This window comes from Podarcis raffonei, chromosome 18, assembly GCF_027172205.1.
Source record: "Podarcis raffonei isolate rPodRaf1 chromosome 18, rPodRaf1.pri, whole genome shotgun sequence".
Lineage (NCBI taxonomy): Eukaryota > Metazoa > Chordata > Lepidosauria > Squamata > Lacertidae > Podarcis > Podarcis raffonei.
The window spans coordinates 7,243,635-7,259,502 of record NC_070619.1 but is presented as its reverse complement, the minus strand read 5'-3'; the positions used below and the strand labels follow the sequence as shown (position 1 = coordinate 7,259,502).

At 47.8% G+C, this 15,868-nt stretch overlaps 1 protein-coding gene across 4 annotated transcripts in view; it reads right to left on the bottom strand.

Annotated features, from left to right (window-relative positions):
* The window catches only part of RFX2 (regulatory factor X2), a 61,143-nt gene extending 48,473 nt beyond the window's left edge, over nt 1–12,670 (bottom strand). For 3 of the 4 annotated variants that reach the window (XM_053372731.1, XM_053372730.1, XM_053372733.1), the window contains exon 1: nt 12,528–12,669. The gene's annotated coding sequence lies outside the window, so the exon portion shown is untranslated. Of the gene's footprint in view, nt 1–12,527 lie in introns of all 4 variants that reach the window. The other variant, XM_053372732.1, reaches the window with a different exon arrangement.
* Nucleotides 12,671–15,868: the final 3,198 nt, after the last annotated feature.

Below are 15,868 nucleotides of genomic sequence, written 5' to 3'. Positions count from 1 at the left end.
AAAGAGTAGATTCCCCCTCACCAGACTGCGAGAGGGCAGATAGATGCCTCTGGGGTACATGGGTCTCAGAAGGCGGGGGGCGGGACAGCACTGGATCTGGGTTTCAAAGGGCCCTTGGGCAAAGATTCCAGTACAGTGGTACCTCGGGTTAAGTACTTAATTCGTTCTGGAGGTCCGTTCTTAACCTGAAGCACCACTTTAGCTAATGGGGCCTCCTGCTGCTGCCGTGCCGCCGGAGCATGATTTCTGTTCTCATCCTGAAGCAAAGTTCTTAACCCGAAGTACTACTTCTGGGTTAGCAGAGTCTGTAACCTGAAGCGTATGTAACCCGAGGTACCACTGTATTCCCACTGAGCGATGACGGTTTTCTGCTTCATTGGAGAAATCTGTCCTTCATGGGTGGTTTTTAAGCAACTGCTAAGATATGTTGGTGGGACGCGGGTGGTGCTGTGGGTTAAACCACAGAGCCTAGGGCTTGCTGATCGGAAGGCTGTAAGTTTGAATTCCTGCGACAGGGTGCTCAGTCCCTGCTCCTGCCAACCTAGCAGTTTGAAAGCACGTCAAAGTGCAAGTAGATAAATAGGTACCACTCCAGCGGGAAGGTAAACGGCGTTTCCGTGCGCTGCTCTGGTTCACCAGAAGCGGCTTAGTCCTGCTGGCCACATGACCCAGAAGCTGTACGCTGGCTCCCTCGGCCAATAAAGCGAGATGAGCGCCGCAACCCCAGAGTCATCCGCGACTGGACCTAATGGTCAGGGGTCCCTTTACCTTTAAGATACAGTGGTACCTCGGGTTACATATGCTTCAGGTTACATACGCTTCAGGTTACAGAGTCCGTCGTGCTCCGGCAGTGCAGCGGCAGCAGGAGGCCCCATTAGCTAAAGTGATGCTTCAGGTTAAGAACAGTTTCAGGTTAAGAACGGACCTCTGGAACGAATTAAGTACTTAACCCGAGGTACCACTGTATAACCCTGTCTAACATGGGACCACATCCCATTTTGCACCCCTCCAAAGTACATTCCAAGCCTGCCTTACACGTTGCAAATTATTTCCATTAACGAACACCACACAGCTTACTTTTAGATATGTGCTCAAGTCTCTTAAATGAATTTCCCCTCAAAACATACAACTGGGTGCCTTCGTCTGCCCCGGGTGCAACAAAACATGTCTATCCTGCATCGGTCTCGACAGCCACAGCAGGCAAACTGCTGCTGTCCAGCAGCTGGACCTCTCACCCCACAAAATCGTACTTTTCCGTTGTCTCCTGAGGAAGACGGATGCCAAACGACGACTTGCGTCTAAACGTTCGAGACCTGTGTCCCTTGCAGAATTCGGCAGAAATCTAATCTGCTCATTACCCGAGAGGTGCAGATCGGTTTGTTTGCATCGGGATTCGCAGAGGGCCAGGTCTTTCTGAAACCTCCAGAAAGAGGAGTGGCGCTCCTGCGTTCAAATCCCAGCTCAAGCAACAGTTGGGTGGGATGGCAAGGCAAAGGGCCCCCACAAACCTACGTCAGAGGCTCTGTGCTTAAAGGCTAAACCGAGGAGAGGATACAAAGAGCGAGGGAAGGCCAAGGGATGTAATCCGAACCCGCCCTTCCACAGCCAGACGCAAGCCGCCCACTCCCATCTCCCGGCCGAAAACCTTGATGATTCGAGCGAGCGTGCTGCCTGGGTGGAAAGGAAATCTCCACCATCTCTCAAAAGCTGAGCTGTTTCCATCTTGATCTTTCGGGAAGCACTCCAATGCCCAGGTTAAAAAGGTAAAGGGACCCCTGACAGTTAGGTCCAGCTTCATCTAATTTGGTAGGAAAAAAGACAATCGCAGAACCGAGAAATTACACAAAACAAATGAAATACCATGAAAATCCCTTGAAACGAGAAGTAATCGACTAGAAAAATATCTTATAGAATTAAACTAAATAACAAAAAATAGTTCGGTGAAACAAGGTTTGTAGCCGGCAGCCCGTTAAGGCTCTGTTCAATTCTAGGTTTAAGGCTTTGCTCAATTCTAGGTTTAAGGATTTGTTCAATTCTAGGTTTTTCTAATTTTTTCCTTAAATTTTTAGATTTTTATTATTTAGTTTAATTCTAGAAGATAATATTTCTAGTCAACTACTTTTCGTTTCAGGGATTTTAACGGTATTTCATTTGTTTTGTGTACCGTATTTTTCGCCCCATAGGGCGCACCGGCCCATAGGGCACACCTAGTTTTTTTTGGGGGGAAATAAAGAAAAAAAATTATTCCTCCCCCCCAGGTGCGGGGCTGGGGGGGGGGAAGCCCGAGCTTCCCCCGACCCCAGCCCCCAGAACAGGCTGCTATCCGCAAGCCGTGGGAGAGCTGCACGAAGCCCGAAGCCTGGGGGGCACTGAGCTCAGTGCACCCCAGGCTTCGGGGTGCAGGCAGCTCTCCACAAGCCGAGGGAGAGCTGCACAAAGTCGCGCAGCTCTCCCAAGGCTTGCGGATAGCTTCCTGAAGCCTGGAGAGCGAGAGGGGTCGGTGCGCACTGACCCCTCTCGCTCTCCAAGCTTCAGCGAAAGCCTGCATCCGCCCCATAGGACGCACACACATTTCCCCTTAATTTTTGGAGGGGGGAAGTGCGTCCTATAGGGCGAAAAATACGGTAATTCATCTAATTTAGTGGCACAAGCTGGACCAGGCACAGCCAGGGAGGCAGGGATGAATCATAGAATCATAGAGTTGGAAGAGACCACAAGGGCCATCGAGTCCAACCCCCTGCCAAGCAGGAAACACCATCAGAGCACTCCTGACATATGGTTGTCAAGCCTCTGCTTAAAGACCTCCAAAGAAGGAGACTCCACCACACTCCTTGGCAGCAAATTCCACTGTCAAACAGCTCTTACTGTCAGGAAGTTCTTCCTAATGTTTAGGTGGAATCTTCTTTCTTGTAGTTTGGATCCATTGCTCCGTGTCCGCTTCTCTGGAGCAGCAGAAAACAACCTTTCTCCCTCCTCCATATGACATCCTTTTATATATTTGAACATGGCTATCATATCACCCCTTAGCCTCCTCTTCTCCAGGCTAAACATGCCCAGCTCCCTTAGCCGTTCCTCATAAGGCATCGTTTCCAGGCCTTTGACCATTTTGGTTGCCCTCCTCTGGACACGTTCCAGTTTGTCAGTGTCCTTCTTGAACTGTGGTGCCCAGTTTTTTGTAGAACCTCACAAAACCAGGGCTTGGCGACTGAGAAAGTGAGCACGGTGTGTTTGTTTTGTTTTTAATAAGGCGGAGACCTAAAAGATTGTGAACACATGACAGCAAGCTCCAGGTCAAGGACTCAGGGAGGGATGGAGTTGCAGCTAGAAGACAAATCCTGCCATCCCTGACCTGAGACTGGGGGCTGATGGGAGTTGGGGTCCAATATCATGATGGAGGGGGCATCAGGTTACTCATCCTTGACTTACAAGTCCATTCACTTTACAGTGGTACCTCGCAAGACGAACGCCTCGCAAGACGAAAAACTCGAATGACGAAAGAGTTTTCCGTTTTTTGAGTTGTTCCGCAAGACGAATTTCCCTATGGGCTTGCTTCGCAAGACGAAGGCGGGCGGCAGGGAGAAGAGCGCTTCTCCCCGCTGCCTGCCCCGCAAGCTCCCGCTAAGCACCGTTAATAGCCGTTCTTCGCAAGACAAAAAAATCCGCAAGACGAAGAAACTCGCAGAACGAATTAATTTCGTCTTGCGAGGCACCACTGTACACAGTTTTGTTTTGTTTTAATGTTCAGACAATGAAAGGAGACGGGGGATACTGAAAACGACAATTATAACTGCTTTACTAATTGAAAAGTCAGTACTGTAGATTCAGGGGATCTAGGAGTCTGCAGAGGACAGTATGTTTGAGCCCCATTATAATGTGAATCCTCTAGCCTTCTGTAGTCAAGAAATGCTGTCAGACAGTTGCATAACTATGATAGATAGAAGGCAGCAAACTATGGCAAGTTCTTAAAGAAATGGGAGTGCCTGATCACATCATCTGTCTCCTGAGAAATCTCTATGTGGGACAAGAAGCTACGGTTTGAACTGGGTAAGGAACAACTGATTGGTTCAAAATTGGGAAAGGAGTACGGCAAGGCTGTATATTGTCTCCCTGCTTATTTAACTTAAATGCAGAATTCATCATGCGAAAGGCTGGGCTGGATGAATCCCAAACCAGGATTAAGATTGCTGGAAGAAAGATCAACAACCTCAGATATGCAGATGACACAACATTGATGGCAGAAAGTGAAGAGGAATTAAAGGACCTTTTATTGAGGGTGAAAGAGGAGAGCGCAAAATATGGTCTGAAGCTCAACATCAAAAAAACTGAGATCATTGCCACTGGTCCCATCACCTCCTGGCAAATAGAAGGGGAAGAAATGGAGGCAGTGAGAGATTTTACTTTCTTGGGCTCCATGATCACTGCAGATGGTGACAGCAGTCACGAAATTAAAAGACGCCAGCTCCTTGGGAGAAAAGCGATGACAAACCTAGACAGCATCTTAAAAAGCAGAGACATCACCTTGCTGACAAAGGTCCGTATAGTTAAAGCTAAGGTTTTCCCAGTAGTGATGTATGGAAGTGAGAGCTGGACCATCAAGAAGGCTGATTGCCGAAGAATTGATGCTTTTGAATTCTGGTGCTGGAGGAGACGCTTGAGAGTCCCATGGACTGCAAGAAGATCAAACCTCTCCATTCTGAAGGAAATCAGCCCTGAGTGCTCACTGGAAGGACAGATCCTGAAGCTGAGGCTCCAATACTGGCTACCTCATGAGAAGAGAAGACTCCCTGGAAAAGACCCTGATGTTGGGAAAGATGGAGGGCACAAGGAGAAGGGGACGACAGAGGACGAGATGGTGGGACAGTGTTCTTGAAGCTACCAGCATGAGTTTGACCAAACTGCGGGAGACAGTGGAAGACAGGAGGGCCTGGCGTGCTCTGGTCCAGGGGGTCACGAAGAGTCGGACACGACTAAACAACTCAACAACAACAACAAGCATTGAGGGCACAGGCTGAATGAAGTACAGTGTCCTGGGGGGTTAGAATCTTTGGCTAAAACCTTACCAAGAATTCATATCCGTTACTCATGATCTTGAGACGGGCTCAGTCTCTCAGCATGACCTACACCACACGGTTGTTGTGCATGTAAAATGGGAGGCAAACATTACACTCAACACCACCTCGAGTTCTTTTGAAGGAAGGGGAAGATAAAGGCATAATTTAATCAACGACGTTTTCAGGCGTCTCATGCCTGGCATGCAAGAATACCAACTTCATATCGTGAACGGATTGAGAAAGAAAACGAAGGAGGAGATTGAAGGAAAGTGGCTTAAGTGTTAACAATGGACACTAGTTCTTTAATTTATCAGCAATATGATTAACTATCACTGTTTATATTTCTTAATCGCTTTCCTCACAGAGTTACCCAAAGCAACTTACGTTAAAACCAAATAAGAACACCCAGCAGCAATGTAAAAACGCAGATAAACAGGAAAAAACAAAAACAAATTCAGGACTTAATAGATCCCACCCCACGAAAAGAGGTGACAATGCAGCCCTTCAGATTAAGGAGCAAAAAGCCCAGATAAAGAAAAGAGTCTTTGCCTGGTTCCTCAAAACTGATGACAACGAAACTGGGTGTGCCTCCCTGGGGAGGGCATTCCACAAGTGTTGGGGGGGGGGGGCAGGGGCACTGAAAAGGCCTGAATCTGAACGAAATGAGAATTACAAGATCCTATGAAAGAGCAAAGGCAGTCAAGACAGCTCCGGAACCTGCTTCTAAAGAGCAGCGCTTTTTGCATGTTGCACATGCAAAGAAACCCTAAAGACAGGTGTGCGCTGGGCCATGCGCAGAAAGCCTCCCCGTGAAGAAAACTGCACACACACAGGATTCAAAGGTCTCTGCTAGCAAGCTCCTCTCATTTCAGAAGTTCGCTTGTGACCCAAAGAGCACTCGCAGGCTCCCGGTTTTTCAAACTAGCCCACCAAGGCAGAGATCAATTCTCTCTGGCAATTTTTTCTTTTCCATTTATAGATCTGTGCTGTGGTGCCCCTACGAAACAGGGCAGGGCTGCCTGCGCCCGGCCAGGTGTCGGTGAGGGCCGGTGCAAGTTAAAATCCTGGAAAGAAACCGGTTCCTCATCCGTGATGAAGAAAGGAATGAGAGGAACGGACCCCCTTTTCCTTTTCATTCGTAATCCTCTCCAAAACAAAATCCAAACTATGTTTCCCTCGCTTTCCCTCCATCCCACTATAAGTTTTTGAAGGCGGAAAACAATGTCTGGGAAGATGATGCTTCGGGAGGGAGCGCAAGCGAGGTAAATTAGGTCATTTCTTAATAAAATGCGAACAGAATCTATTTTCTACCCACCCTGCCCTTGGAGGTCCCAGTTCTAATATATAATGATATGTAAAATTAAGCGGATGATGGGAGACCATTAGCAATTGCAGAGAGGGAACATCCTTGGAAAATCAGCAGGCCCCCCCGTAATGGCACAGAGGCCTGTCACACAAGCTTACTAAAAGGTAAAGGTACCCCTGACCATTAGGTCCAGTCGTGACCGACTCTGGGGTTGGGGTGCTCATCTCGCTTTACTGGCCGAGGGAGCCGGTGTACAGCTTCCGGGTCATGTGGCCAGCAGGACTAAGCCGCTTCTGGCGAACCAGAGCAGCGCACGGAAACGCCGTTTACCTTCCCACCAGAGCAGTACCTATTTATCTACTTGCACTTTGACGTGCTTTTAAACTGCTAGGTTGGCAGGAGCAGGGACCGACCAATGGGAGCTCACCCCGTCGCGGGGATTCGAACCGCCGACCTTCTGATCGGCAAGTCCTAGGCTCTGTGGTTTAACCCACAGCGCCAGCCGCGTCCCTTAAAAGGAACTGGCTCGGTCCATGTGGCTCGGTCCTTTAACAACTGGCTCGGTCCTTTAACAGCCTGGGGTCCAAATGGACGAACGTTTCACCAGGGCAAGGAAGGCGCTGACTTCCTTTCCCGCACATTCCGGCATCGCGAAACCAGCAAGCTGGCCTCCACCGTCACAGGAAACCACACAGAGGAACTGCCCCCACAGCCTTCCTTGCAGAGAGAGAAGTGTCACCAGAAAAAGGATGGGGGACGGGCTGAGCGGAAATGTTTTCAGCGACTCCTAATCCGTTTCTGAGCCTTCCCTGGCTCCCCGTTCAGTGGGGGTTTCAGTTGCCGCGCGTTGAAAGCAGGATCAGGGCGGCTGGGGAAGAGAGGGACCCGCCAAAACTTCTCCCAAACTCGCGAGAGAATCTTTCTTTTCAAATCTCTCAAACGCTAGGGAACCTCCCGCTGTGTATTCATAAGCGATCTCTCGGATGGAAACAAGGACTCGCCCAACACCTTGCTGTATATTTACGGCACAAACCCCCTAGCCAAAAAACCTGGGAAATGTTTACCCCTCAGGGAGGTACAGTTCCACAGAGGCAAAACACCTTTAACTACAGATCTCAAGATTCTTGGGGTGCGATGGGGAGATGTGCTTTAAATGTATAGGGTTGTACACAACCTCCATTTCCAACAGCAGCCCATCACAGGCTTAAATGCTACTTATTTTTAATAACAGGGATGCAGGTGGCGCTGTGGGTTAAACCACAGAGCCTAGGACTTGCCGATCAGAAGGTCGGCGGTTCGAATCCCCGCGACGGGGTGAGCTCCCGTTGTTCGGTCCCAGCTCCTGCCGACCTAGCAGTTCAAAAGCACATCCAAGTGCAAGTAGATAAATAGGTACCGCTCTGGTGGGAAGGTATGCGGTGTTTCCATGCACCGCACTGATTCGCCAGAAGCGGCTTAGTCCTGCTGGCCACATGACCCGGAAGCTGTCTGTGGACAAATGCCAGCTCCCTCGGCCAGTAAAGCGAGATGAGCGCCGCAGCCCCAGAGTCGGTCATGACTGGACCTAATGGTCAGGGGTCCCTTTACCTTTATTTTTAATAACATGCTGTTCTAGAAGAGAACATACAAGTTTACCTAAATGCATTTGGCAGCAAATGTTCCTTTAACAGGGCAACATCCCTGCTGAAATCTCTTCCGTTTATGCAACTTGATAAAGGCACGGAGGCAACTGTCTGCTCCTCAGCAACTCATACAGGCTGCCTCTGGACTTGGGAGATTCCATCTCACCATCATGGCTAAAATGCCAACGATAGATCTGACACCTTGGTCGGTGGAAGCATGGCGCTGAGAACACCCAAGGTTGCAGGTTCGATCCCCGCCTTCGTATGTGTGTTTCTGAAACTATTTATTTCTACCTTGCTTTCCATTTAAAAATAGTAGTTTCAAAAAAACCAGAAACTGAAACGGGCAGCTGAGACTTTGCCCAATGAACTAGTTCAGTTCCATGACGTTTGCTGAGTTACTCCTAAAATCTCTGAACCACACTTGAAAGTATTCCCCATGGTTGCCACACGAACCAAATGTTTATTAAGTTGGTTTAAGTTGGCTCCCAGGACGTTTCCGAGCACAATTCAAAGTGTTGGTGTTGACCTTTAAAGCCCTAAATGCCCTCAGTCCAGTATACCTGAAGGAGCGTCTCCACCCACATCGTTCACTAGGTCCAGCTCCGAGGGCTACAGCGGTACCTCAGGTTAAGTACTTAATTTGTTCCGGAGATCCGTACTTAACCTGTTCTTAACCAGAAGCACCACTTTAGCTAATGGGGCCTCCTGCTGCTGCCGTGCCGCCGGAGCACGATTTCTGTTCTCATCCTGAAGCAAAGTTCTTAACCTGAAGCACTATTTCTGGGTTAGCGGAGTCTGTAACCTGAAGCGTATGTAACCTGAAGCGTATGTAACCTGAGGTACCACTGTACTGGAAGATTGACCCCTCAAGTCATGCAGTATGGCATCACTTCATAAAGATGTACCCAGCTCATGAAAATGGCATGGAGATTCACTCTCAGTGACCAACTTGTGCCTGGGCTGTTGGCAGGTGAGGGCCAAAATGCCATCCAACTCTCCAGATCAGGCAGACCAGAAGACATTAAGTCCTGCCCAAGAGATTTATGAACTGGGAAGCATCATTCTGCCCGAAAGACCTTAGATATGGCAACTCAGATAACTTGTCAATGTTCTGCTTGCAGTACCTTAGATCTGAGCAACAGCAGCTCAGATTATTTAAGCCAGGTTTGCATTTATGAAGGGAACAGAAGTCTCATCAAGGATTTAATGTAGAAACCAAAGCTCTGTATTTATTTGATTTCCCGCCAGCCCTTTTGACATAAGGTCCCAGGGCAAGTTACAATATATCTGATTTCATGCCGACCGATCCAGGGCAGCCGAAACTTGAAAAAGCCAGCTGCTTTGCTGATGTGAATTTGGGCTAAGGTCCACTCCTAGTCGAGGCGCCGAGAGATACGGCAGAACAATGTGAAGGCAGGCTCAAAGAGTCCCAGCACAAGGACGGAAAGGAAGACATGGTTTTGCGTATCCGAAATACAATCTCAAGTCAGGAGAGGTTCTGCTCTCTGAGCAGCAAGCCCTGGCACGCCAACCAGACTGAAATCAACTCCAGAAGGAATGTTAGCCAGACTTTAACTGCGCTGGCATTTGAGACTTGAGAGGGGAGTGGACGTTTTAAATATATCTTGGCAGCCATCGCAGAGAAACCCTTCGCTGAATAGGAAGATAAAGCCAGCCCACCCCGCTGCATATCTCGCCCCTTGTAAAAGGCCGTTTGGTCTGGAGTACATTTGACGACGGAGAAGCCTGAAGACCGAAATGTTTAATCAATGAGTTCTGAAAGGAGTATTAAAGTTTTGTAAATTCCTCCCCCGCGATCCCTCTCCCGCCCTGCAAACGGCAGCAAAAGAAAGTGGTTTTAATTACCGTATTTTTCGCTCTATAAGACGCACCAGACCACAAGACGCACCTAGTTTTTGGAGGAGGAAAGCAAGAAAAAAAATATATTCTGAATCTCAGAAGCCAGAACAGCAAGAGGGATCGCTGCACAGCGAAAGCAGCGATCCCTCTTGCTGTTCTGGCTTCTGGGATAGCTGCGCAGCCTGCATTCGCTCCATAAGACGCACACACATTTCCCCTTACTTTTTAGGAGGGGAAAAGTGAGTCTTATAGAGCAAAAAATACGGTATTTCACACATGCAGGTTTGGCCTCCGATGCAAACTCCAAAATTCACACCAAGGAAGTAGTTTTATGCTCGCTGAATAATTCATCGTGTTTCTACGGTTTGTGACTTTTAGAAGGAAATGGCAATTTCTGGCAAGCAGCGCTGGGATGCTGACGATAGCTACTAACACAATTTGTAATCCAGGGTATAGCAGGCTGCAAATGTCTCAGTTAAGTAGACCCTGCAAGTCACTTCCTATCCCTTAAAAGCCGGGATGGGGAGGGAGGCAGATAAATTCAAATAATTTGAAGCAGCCACCCAGGAATTTGAAGCATTCATTCAGGCCTGCAGCTTGGAAATCTGGCGATGGCGCCTAGGAATTCGAAAGGTTTTTTTCTCTTCCCCCTTCCCCATTCGTCCCTGATGAAGGAGAACGATAATTGGACATTTTGTGCGATGCTTACATCTGTGTAAGTCGATTGCCATGGAAACGACCTGGTCCTTACCCTGTTACTGCAAAGGTTTAAACTCCATGACGCTAGCTAGAATTTCTCTTGGATTCTGCTTAGACTTATCTTGCCTTGCATTAAAACTGTCACAATGTTTTGCGAAGCAGGAATCCGATCTGCAAAGGATCTTTAAACATGTAAGCAAGAAACCTGTTTTTCGGGGGGGCTGATTCAGTCTGATCTTTAATATGTATTTAATAAAGCTTTAATATTCAAAAAGGAATTATAAATCAGTAAACGGAACACAACCTCTGCTCCCAATCCTATACACCTCCAGTTCAGCCACGACCCCTGATTGCCGCAAGCAAAGAGAAACGAGAAGAGATAACTCGAGGCAAGTGAGCCAAGCCACACACAGTTTTGTGAAAATAAAGCTGTTCTTCTGGATCGCTCCAGCTGGAATTAACTAAACAAGGAACACAGACATAAGAGCATTACGATTCCAGGCCTGCAAAAGTGTCTGGGTTGTCGCGGCCGTTGCTTTTGTAAACGACAGAGCAATTTTTAGGCTGTTTATAAATAAATGGGTGGAAAGTTTATCGGAGGATTGGAAAAGACTGAAAGTAAAAGTTAAAGGAACACAACTCTTCCTTTAGTTTTTCTTTTCGGCAGTCGCTGGCTTTGAAGCTCTTTTCAACGTTTTGCAAAACCACTTTGGGAAACCTTATACCTGAAAAGCAGGGGTGGCAAAGATTTAAAATAGAGAGGGATAACGGTGCTGTAAAGAACGGGACAGAACAGAAGACGAGATCAAAGAGAAATCGCAGTGGCCGACATCCACGGAGGAGCAATTTTTTTTTGCAATGCTGGTTGCTGAACTGTTGTTGCGAAGGAAAAGCAATTACTGACAGGTGTGGGGTGTGTGGGGAACGCATGTCTAGCCTTGCCAAAGAGTGGCCTTCCCATAGCTCACGACTCAGGCAGGTCTGGAGCCGAAGGATGATAGGGCAGACCCTCACTTAATCTGGATTTTGTGGGGCCACCATTTATTTATTGCAGTTTCCTGGGGTTTCACGTCTCTGCCGCATTCGCCCTCCTCCAAAAAGTAAATAAATAAAATAAAAGTACAGCCAACTTCTTACTGCACTCATCTGAAAGTGCCTAAGTTTACACACACACACACACCAATCTGGAGTCACACCAAATTGGAGTTGTCGCTGCAGAAGCGGGTTGCTCTGGAGCGCCACCGAACCTGAATCATTCTCTTTCCTCTTGCATGCAGGAGGTTCCAGGTTCGAGTCCCGGCCGCTGCCAGTCAGTGCAGGTAATTCTGAGCCTCAGGTGGAGAAATGGAGCTCCTGTTCTGCACCAATCGGCTTGCTCTAGTTGCAAACCGCACCTTCCTGCCCTTTTCTTTGAGTCCAGAGTTGCCTGGGGCAACCGGGCTCCTCGTTAGCGGCTTCACCCCTAACTCATCCCCCCCCGAATCCGGAGCCACTCCGAATTAAAAGCCCATCTTTACAACAGAACAGAGCGCCGCTCCGCCCGCCCTCATCCGAAACCAGGCTCACTCCAGTTTCCATCCCCCCCCCGCGCCCGGCAGGAACGACAAGAATAGAAAACTTTCCCCGAAGTTCCCTGCCCTCCAAACTCGACGTCACTCCGGATTCGCTGCAAAGGCCACCCCCCCGCCCCCGGGTCCCCCGCACTTTCCCTCTCTCTCTCTCAAGCGCGCGCGCACGGCCACCCCCCCACCCCCAGCTAACCCACCCCCCTCCGCCCCCGATCCGGAGTCACTCCGGATTCCCCCGGTCCTCCGAAGAGGCGCCCTCCGCCGCTCGCGAAACTCCGTCACCGCGGCGTCACTCCGGCTCCTCCCTCCCGTCCGGGGAGTGCTCACTCCCCCCACCCACCCCCCGCTAATCCGGAGTGACTCCGGAGTAGATCCGGAGCAAGGGGGGAAAGGCGCCGTGTCCCCCCGGCAGGCTGACCTGGGTGGCTCCCCGGCGCCTCCAGGCTCCCCTCAGGGCTGCGCGGGGCTCCGGCGGCGGTCGGGGCTGCGTGAGGCGGCGGCGGCGGCGGCGGCGGCTCCCGTTGGCAAGTAACCGTCTCCAGGGCTACAGTCACTATGGCGCCTCCTCGCGCGGGGTTTCGAGGCAACTGTTGCTAGCCTCCCGCGTGACGTCGGCGCCCGGGCCACGCCCACGCCCCGCCCCCTCGAGGCCGAGGAGGGCGGAGCTATCCTCCCCCTCCCTCCCTCCCTTTCTCTCTCGCTCGAGGCCTACCCTGGCGCTGATTGGCCAGCCGCGGCGGCCAATGGGAGCTGCGCTGCTCGGGGAAGAGGAGGAGGAAGAGCGTCGGGTTTCTGAGCGCGTGCAGAGCGCCAGCCGCTTCCACGCTATTTGTTTCGTTTTCTTTTCTCCACCTTTTTATGCGCATGTGACAACAAATCAATAGAATCCCTTTATCATATCTTGTTTAATTGTCCTTTATATATTGTTCCCCGATCAAGGATTCTGAGTTCAATCATTTTGGAAACTGTTGCTAAACCACCTGAATTACATCTAGCCTATCTACTCCAGGACATTGACTCTTATAGAACATTACAGGTTGCCAGATTCCTGAATTCAGTTCTTTCATATAAAAGACTTCATGGAATGCTGCATGACTATTAAAAATCTAGTAAACTCTATCCACCATCTTTATATTCAAGGCCACAATATGGTACATCTAGAGATTGTATGTAACGTGAAGGAGATTGTGCGTTGAAATATTTTAGTTGATATTTTAGAATGTAAAATGCTATTTTATTTATTGATTGGTTTTACCTTGTGGGCTTATAGCCGAATAAAGTATTATCTATCATCTATCTATCTATCTATCTATCTATCTATCATCTATCTACCCTCTCGTCCCTTCCAGGCTTTTTGCTTTATTTTATTTCCTCCCCTACTTCCCATGCTATACGATATCTTTATTGTCATTGTCCCATGCGGAGCAATGAAATTGAAAAACTACTTAAAGCATTCAAAACCCCCTAAAAACTCTGAAACCCCATTTCAAAAGACACTATACTATAAAGTTACAGATAGATAATGAAAATTTGGGACATAATAATTAGAAAAACATAATTTGTAAGCATGGTTTGAAGATGGGTTTGAATTTGCTGAATCAGATTGGAATAAAGAGGAACACAAAAAAGGGAGATGTGAGGAGGTCAGGACAGAGGGATAAGGAATTTAGTAACTGTTTAAAGTGGATTTTTCTTTTTTCTGTTTTTCTTTTTTTGTTATATATTTTTGTTTTTTGAATTTTCTGTGGGTTTTAATTAATGGAACGATCTATGTGAAATGATGAATTTTTTGTTTTGTAAAACTTTAATAAACATTTATTTTTTAAAAAAAAAGTTACAGATAGGTAGCCGTGTTGGTCTGCCATAGTCAAAACAAAATTTTTTTCCCCTTCCAGTAGCACCTTAAAGACCAACTAAGTTAGTTCTTGGTATGAGCTTTCGTGTGCATGCTATCTGAAGAAGTGTGCATGCACACGAAAGCTCATACCAAGAACTAACTTAGTTGGTCTTTAAGGTGCTACTGGAAGGAAAAAATTTTTTTGTTTTATACTATAAAGGTAAAGGTACCCCTGCCCGTACGGGCCAGTCTTGACAGACTCTGGGGTTGTGCGCCCATCTCACTCTATAGGCCGGGGGCCAGCGCTGTCCGGAGACACTTCCGGGTCATGTGGCCAGCGTGACAAGCTGCTTCTGGCGAGCCAGCGCAGCACACGGAATGCCGTTTACCTTCCCGCTGGTAAGCGGTCCCTATTTATCTACTTGCACCCGGGGGTGCTTTCGAACTGCTAGGTGGGCAGGCGCTGGGACCGAGCAACGGGAGCGCACCCCGCCGCAGGGATTCGAACCGCCGACCTTTCGATCGGCAAGTCCTAGGCGCTGAGGCTTTTACCCACACTTCCCCCCCCCCACTATACTATATACTATATACTATATACTATATACTATATACTATATATATAGTATATATATACTATATACTATATATATATATACTATATACACTATACTATAGAGACCCCCTTATGCTGCTTTTAGAACCAGAATTGCATTTGCATAGAAACTGTTTCTCAGGCGGCTAGTCCTGGCCTTTATAACCCTGTACCGTCTTCCAGAAGCTGAAAGAGATCATTTCCGGGGTGCGTACTATCCTGCGCTATCTCTGCCGCTTTCTTATGGCACCTGGCAGCATAGATTTGATCTAAGGTGGGAAGAGTGCACCCAATTATTCTCTCCGCAGTCTTGACAACCCTGGACAGCATTGTTTTTTCCCTGACCGTGCAGCTCCCAAACCACACGCACAGACCATAAGTTAGTACGCTCTCCACAGTGCAATGGTAAAATGCCATCAACAGGTCCTTTGAGAGATTGTTTTCCCGGAGGATTCTCGGAAAATATAACCTCTGCTGTGCTCTCTTCACCAGGTCTTTGCTGTTTTCTCCCCAGGGTAGGTCGTCTCTCAACTCCATTCCCAGAAATCGAAACACCGAGACCTGTTCCACGCACTTCCCCTCAATAATAAGTGGCTGAATATTCAATTTACATTTCCTAAAGTCCACAAGGATCTCTTTTGTTTTCTTTAAGTTAAGGAGTAAGTTGTTTTTCCTGCACCACTCCCCCAACTGCTCAACTTCCTTCCTATAGGCCGCCTCCCCCTCTCCAGCTCTCCCACCCTACCCTACTATTTATTTTATTATTTTATTTTTATTTTTATTTTTATGTCCTCTACCACTATTTATGCTATTTATGCATTTTGTTTTGTTTTATTTCCTCTCCCACCCTCGCCCTACCTTCCATGCTTATTTATACATTTATTTTATCTTATCTTTTTAAAAAATATTTTTTATTAAATTTTATTAAGTACAAAACAGAAAAAATATACAAAGAAATAAAGAAAATACATGTAGCCAAGGGAAAAACAGAAAACATTTTACCTCTTCTCATGCTTATAATTATTTACACCTCTATAAAGCAATTTTATCTTATCTTACGGCCTCTCCAACCTTCCCCTACCTTCCATGCTATTTGTATAATTTATTTTAATTTATTTTATTTTATTTCCTCTCCCACCTTCCCCTACCTTCCACGCTATTTATTCGTCTTATTTCCAGAATACTGGAAAAGGTAGCCCCACTTTGTGCCGGACAACCCACAATAAATGAGATACCGTATTTTTTGCTCTATAAGACGCACTTTTTCCCTCCTAAAAAGTAAGGGGAAATGTGTGTGCGTCTTATGGAGCGAATGCAGGCTGCGCAGCTA